The following is a 7,256-nucleotide window of genomic DNA, read 5'->3' on the forward strand; positions in this document are numbered from 1 at the left end:
GGTAAATGAAACAAAAACTTGTTCTTTGAAAAGATAAATAAAATTGATAGACCATTAGCAAGATTAACCAAGAAAAGAAGAGAGAAAATCCTAATAACCTCACTGAGAAATGAAACAGGAGATATTACAACTGACACCACTGAAATACACAAGAGCATTCAAGGCTACAGTGAACACCTTTACACACATAAACTAGAAAACCTAGAAGCGACGGATACATTCCTGGAAAAATACATCCCCACTAGTTTAAATCAGGAAGAATTAGGTACCCTGAACAGGCCAATAACAAGCAGCGGGATGGAAGTGGTAATTTTAAAATTACCAACAAAAAAAAGTCCAGGACCAGAAGGATTCACAGCAGAATTTTACCAGACAGTCAAAGAAGAATTGGTACCAATCCTTTTGACACTATTCCACAAGATAGAGAAAGAGGAGCCCTCCCTAATTAATTCTATGAAGCCAGCATCATCCTAATACCAAAACCGGGAAAGGACACAACCAAAAAAGGAAATGACAGACTGGTATCCTTGATGAACATAGATGCTAAAATCCTTAACACAATACTAGCTAACCGAATTCAACACCATATCAAAAAGATAATCCTCCATGATCAAGTGGGTTTCATACCAGAGATGCAGGGGTGGTTTAACGTAGGAGAGTCAATAAATGTGATACATCACATAACCAGAATTAAAAATGAAAATCACATGATCATCTCAATAGATGCAGAAAAAGCATTTGACAAAATCCAGCATCCTTTTATGATTAAAATCCTCAGCAAAATCAGTATACAAGGGACATATCTTAATGTAATAAAAGCCATCTATGACAAAACCACAGCCAACATAATACTGAATGGGAAAAAGTTGAAAGCCTTCCCGCAGAGAACCGGAACAAGACAAGGATGCCCACTCTCACCACTCCTCTTCAACATAGTACTGGCAGTCCTAGCCCGAGCAATCAGACAAGAAAAAGAAATAGGGGCATCTGAATTGATAAAGAGGAAGTCAAACTGTCCCTATTTGCTGATGATATAATTGTTTACCTTGAAAACCCTGAGGACTCCTCCAGAAAGATCCTAAAACTGATAAAAGAATTCAGCAAAGTTTCTGGATACAAAATTAATGTACACAAATCAGTAGCTCTTCTATCCACCAACAGCAACCAAGCAGAGAATCAAATCAAGAATTCAACCCCTTTGACAATAGCAAAAAAACAAACAAACAAAAAAAAACCAAAACAACTTTAGAATATACCTAAAAAAGAAGTTGAAAGACCTCTAAAGGAAAACTACAAAACACTGCTAAAAGAAATCATAGATGACACAAACAAATGGAAACACATCCCATGCTCATGGATGGGTAGAATCAGTATTGTGAAGATGGCCATACTGCCAAAAGCAATCTACAAATTCCACACAATCTCCATCAAAACACCACCATCTTTCTTCACAGAGTTAGAAAAAACAATTCTAAACTTCATATGGAACCAAAAAAGAGCCCGCACAGCAAAAGCAAGACTAAGCCAAAAGAACAAATCTGGAGGCATCATACTACCTGATTTCAAACTATACTCTAAGGCCATAGTCACCAAAACAGTGACATATCGGTGTAAAACTAGGCACACAGACCAATGGAACAGAATAGAGAACCCAGAAATAAACCCAAATACTTACAGGCAGCTGATCTTCAACAAATAAACAAAAACATAAAGTGGGGAAAGGACACCCTTTTCAACAAATGGTCCTGGGATAATTGGCTAGCCACATGTAGGAGAATGAAACTGGATCCTCGTCTCTCACCTTACACAAAAATCAACTCAGGATGGATTAAGGACTTAAACCCAAGAGCTGAAACTATACAAATTCTAGGAGATGACATTGGAAAAACCCTTCTAGACATTGGCTTAGGCAAGGATTTCATGACTAAAGAAACTATGATATATATACACACACACACACACACACACACACAATGGTGTATATATATACTATGGTACATATATATACACTATGATATATATATATACACTATGGTGTATATATACACACTATGGTGTATATATATATATACATGCTATGGTATATATATACATACCATGGTATATATACACACTATGGTATATATGTACATACTATGGTATATATATGCACTATGATATATATATACACACTAATGGTATATATATATGTTGGAATACTACTCAGCTATAAAAAGAAATGAATTAACAGCATTTGCAATGATCTGGATGGGATTGGAGACTATTATTCTAAGTGAAGTAACTCAGGAATGGAAAGCCAAACATCGTATGTTTTCACTGATATGTGGGAGCTAAGCTATGAGGACGCAAAGCATAAGAATGATACAATGGACTTTGGGGACTTGGAGGGAAGAGTGGGAAGGGGGTGAGGGATAAAAGACAACAAGTATGGTGCAGTGTATACTGCTCAGGTGATGGCTGCACCAGGATCTCACAAATCACCACTAAAGAATTTACTCATGTAACCAAATACCACCTGTATCCCAATAACTTATGGAAAAAAAATCAGGGGCCAGGCACAGTGGCTCACATCTGTAATTCCAGCACTTCGGGAGGCTGAGGTGGATGGATCACTTGAGGTCAGGAGTTCAAGACCAGTCTGACCAACATGATGAAACCCCGTCTCTACTAAAAATACAAAAAAAATTAGCCATGCATGGTGGTGTGCACCTGTAATCCCAGCTACATGGGAGGCTGAGGCGGGAGAATTACTTAAATCTGGGAGGTGGAGGTTGCAGTGAGCTGAGATCGCACCATAGCACTCCAGCCTGGGTGAAAGAGCGAGACTCCATCTCAGAAGAAAAAAAAAGAAAAAAACAAAGTCAGGCGCAGTGGCTCACACCTGTAATCCCAGCAGTTTGGGAGGTGGAAGCGGGAAGATCACTAGGTCAGGAGATCAAGACCATCCTGGCTAACACAGTGAAACCCCGTCTCTACTAAAAATACAAAAAATTAGCTGGGCATGGTAGCAGGCACCTGTAGTCCCAGCTTCTTGGGAAGCTGAGGCAGGAGAATGGCGTGAAAAAAAAAAAGTAAGAACCTTTAAGTTACATTTCAGAAGGCACACCATTCCCGTCAAACCAAATTAATAAGAGCCTATATGACCAATCAAATCTTGCTGCATTTTATGCAAAAAAATCAGGCCAAGTATAATAAGCCTAAAACTTATTTTGCACATAAATTGGTCTTACTATAATTTCTCTCTGGTACAAAAGGAGGGCTAGAAAGAGAAATTCTTTCAAAGGAAAATTATAACACTTATTACTAGATTCCAGCCCTGACTTTTGTTTTTGAGTGCAGATTGAATCATGAATTATCTCTTGGCTACAATAAGCCTCTAAAGAACCAGATTAGAGGTCAGGCATGGTGTCTCATGCCTGTAATCCCAGCACTCTGGGAGGCCGAGGTGGGTGGGTCACGAGGTCAGGAGTTTGAGACCAGCCTGACCAACATGATGAAACCCCATCTCTACTAAAAATACAAAAATTAGCCGGGTGTGGTGACGCACGCCTGTAATCCCAGCTACTCAGGAGGCTGAGGCAGGAGAATCACTTGAACCAGGGAGGTGGAGCTTGCAGTAAGCCGAGATTGCACTACTGCACTCCAGCCTGGGTGACAGAGTGAGACTCCATCTCAAGAAAAAAGAGTACCAGATTATAATTTTTCTTCATATTTTTAGTTGGTTCCCTGATGGAATAGATTCCTTTGTCTGTTCTGACACACAAATACTCTTAATTGTCAAATTATTATCATTATTATTGAGACAGAGCATCTATCACCCAGGCTGGAGTGCAGTGGCAAGATCTTGGCTCACTGCCACCTCTGCTCCTAGGCTCAAGCAATCCTCCAGCCTCGGCCTCCTGAGTAGCTGGGACTACAGGCACACACCACCAGGCTCCGCTAATTTTTGTATATTTTTTAGAGACAGGGTTTTGCCATGTTGCCAAGGCTGGTCTGAAACTCCTGGGCTCAAGTGATCCACCTGCCTCGGCTTCCCAAAGTTCTAGGATTACAGATGTGAGTCACCGCACCTGGCCAATTGTCAAATTGTTGATGTTATTTATCTCTCCTTGTTTTACCTCCAAGGAAACCAGAATCATGGCATTCTGAAGACTAGAGATGCTAACCTCTCTCATTTGGCACCCCACTGGGCCCAATTTGCTTTTTACTGCAAATGCCCTGCTGTTGAAACTATACAAGCACCCTCCCTCTGGGCCCAGGGACTGTTGTGGAAGAGGTGGGCACGTGACATTGTAAGGGCAGGGTTTGAGGGATATTGTTAGCTCAGATCCTCCAAATCAAGGATGGGTACACAAATGCCTAAGCAGCTGGGCAAAGGACAAAGGGACTTTTGCCTTCTGAGCCAATGTGTGGCACTGTATTAGTCTGTTCTCACACTGCTAATAAAGACATACCTGAGACTGGGTAATTTATAAAGGAAAGAGGTTTAATTGACTCACAGTTTAGCATGGCTAGGGAGGTCTCAGGAAACTTACAGTTATGGTGGAAGGGGAAGCAACCACATCCCTCTTCACATGGTGGCAGGAAGGGGAAAAATGAGAGCTGAGCAGAGGGAAGCCCCTTATAAAACCATCAGAACTTGTGAGAACTTACTCACTATCACAAGATTAGCATGGGGCAAACTGCCCCCATAATTCTATTACCTCCCACCAGGTCACTCCCACCACACATGGGGATTATGGGAACCACAGTTCAAGATGAGATTTGGGTGGGGACACAGCCAAACCATACAGGCACTTTTTTATCCATTCCCAACCACAAAGAATTTTCTGCTTCCTATAGAATTAAAAGACAATTTTTACTGAGAGGATACAAAGATCCTCCTGGACAAAGCCTCCTGGGTATAATACTCCTAGTTAGGAGATTTATGCAGATAGATATATATTTTTAAAAGTTTTACCAGGCATCTTAGAACAAATTACTAAAAGGCCACAAAAAGCACTGCAGCACCACAAAAGTATCTAAATTCCTTAGCTTAAAAGGTTATAATAATGCTTATGTTTTGTATAGTTAATTGCTATAAGTCTATAACTAAAACCAAGATTACAGTAGCTCAACACATAGAAGTTAAGGATAGATAAAGTTATTGCGGGATCTGGCCAGCAGCCCGCAATGCAATGGGGCTCTCTCTTTGTTCCCAGGCAGATTGGCAGGTCGAAAAATAATAGACACACACAAGATAGTGAAAGCTGGGTCCAGGGGGGTCACTGCCTTCTGGTCGTGCCAACAATGCACTGGATATACCAGCATTTATTATTAAGTTTAGTGAGGGCGGGGGTAGGTTAGTGAGGGATTTAGGGTCATTTGATTATGAGGTGAGATGGTCACATGGGGATGAAGTAATTCTTTAACATAACATCTGTATGCAGAAGTACAGTATACAGGGATAAGAATTTACAATATAGCATGTGCATCAGTAATTTCTAACAGAGCCTAAAAACAGAAACACAGTCTTTCCATAACCTATGATTAGCAAGATATTAATCAGCGGTAACAGTTGCAGCAAAAGCTGGTTACAAACAATCCATAGAAACAGGACGTGAAGCTAGACAACCGGTTAGACCAGAAATTCTCAGAAGGGAGTGTGCCTTAACCCTAAAGAGGCCTAGAAGAGCCATGGCAAGATGAGGGCATTTTTAGCCCTATCTTATCCGTATGGACAGGGGCCCCTCATGTGTCTGTTTATAGGCTCTCTACAAGGGTCGCATTCCATTCCCAGAGCTATGAACATCTGCTTTTCTGGGATAGGAATCTTGGTGATGTGAAACCTCCCTGACTGCACATCCATTCATAGGCTCTCTGCAGGGGGAAGCACATCACGTGCTGTTGGCTCGTTCTGGCAGTCCAACCTGGCATTGTCTTTACACAATCCTGCATGCAACTTTGTGTTTACAATATTCAGGAGCATTTCATCTTTTATTCTGTAGCAATAGTTTCAAGGGGTCTCCTTACATAAAGTCAATTTTATAACCTCACCTTTGGCTTTTTTTAATTTAATTTTTTTTTATTTTTTAAAACCAGAACATTTATTGCATGACTAATTGTTGATATTCTTAAGATGAACTGGATGCTGCAACAGCTGCCCTCTTGGGTTTAGGTGTTGTTCCTTCACGGAATCCATGCCTGAATCTGCGTTATACAATTTTTAGGTGCCTCATTCGACCAGTTCTGGTGGTTTTTCGTCTTTTAGCCTTGGCACTCCAGTTATACTTTCTCTTGCGCTTGGCAGAGTAGCCACATTTGCCACAGGTTGACTTCTGAAGGTGGTAGGCCTCAGAGCCACAGCGGCGGCACAACGTGTGTGTCTTATTGCGATGCTTTCCAAACGATGACGTTCCCTTCGTCATCTCGCTTCTGTGGCCGAGACCAGAAAGTGGCTTTTTGTTTGTACAAAAAAATTTTCCAGGCATGGTGGTGCATGCCTATGGTCCCAGGTACTTGGAAGGCTGAAGTGGGAGGATTTCTTGAGCCCGGGAGGCAGAAGTTGCAGTGAGCCGAGATCATGCCACTGCACTCCAGCCTGGGTGACAGAGTGAGACCTCGTCTCAAAAAAACAAAACAAAACAAAAAAAGGTTAATGAATGCCTGTTCACATCCATCTTTCCTAGAACATTTAAATTGGCTATAAATCTTTGACTCTATGTCTCTTGGCCATAAGTAGTCCCACCAAGGGACAGGATGGACCTGGGGCAGGCAGTCTTGCTGCCCTGGCAATGCCAGGGAACAAAATAAAAGTTTTGGTGGCCATTGATGTTTCCTCTGGCAAATCTTGGCCAGAAGGGGAAGACAATAAATCAGAAATAAAGTTCTAAAACACCCACCCATCTAAATTGACCCCTCCTCTCAGCCAAGGGCATTCTAACCTTAACCTGAAAAACTATTACAGGCTAAGATGGGAAGCAGGGGCCAGACATGCCTCGTTATACCCTCCTCCCTTTTGGACTTACTGATAGAACACACTCTTAAGTCTGGTAAGAAACATTCACAATCTATTCTCTTTCAAGCCTGCTACCTGGAGGATTCATCTGCATGATAAAATCTTGGTCTCCACAACCTCCCTGGAGTGCAGTGGCATGATCTCGGCTCACTGCAAACTCCACCTCCCAGGTCCAAGTGATTCTCTTGCCTCAGCCTCCCAAGTACCTGGGACTACAGCCATGCACCACCACGCACAGCTCATTTGCTTTTTTCTGGAG

The 7,256-nt window shown here is 41.7% G+C and overlaps 1 pseudogene; it reads right to left on the reverse strand.

The window, feature by feature from the left end:
- Positions 1–6,057: 6,057 nt before the first annotated feature.
- Positions 6,058–6,877, reverse strand: LOC101145263 (large ribosomal subunit protein eL37-like; annotated as a pseudogene).
- Between the last annotated feature and the right edge of the window lie 379 nt (positions 6,878–7,256).

Source organism: Gorilla gorilla, chromosome 9 (assembly GCF_029281585.2).
Source record: "Gorilla gorilla gorilla isolate KB3781 chromosome 9, NHGRI_mGorGor1-v2.1_pri, whole genome shotgun sequence".
NCBI classification, from domain to species: domain Eukaryota; kingdom Metazoa; phylum Chordata; class Mammalia; order Primates; family Hominidae; genus Gorilla; species Gorilla gorilla.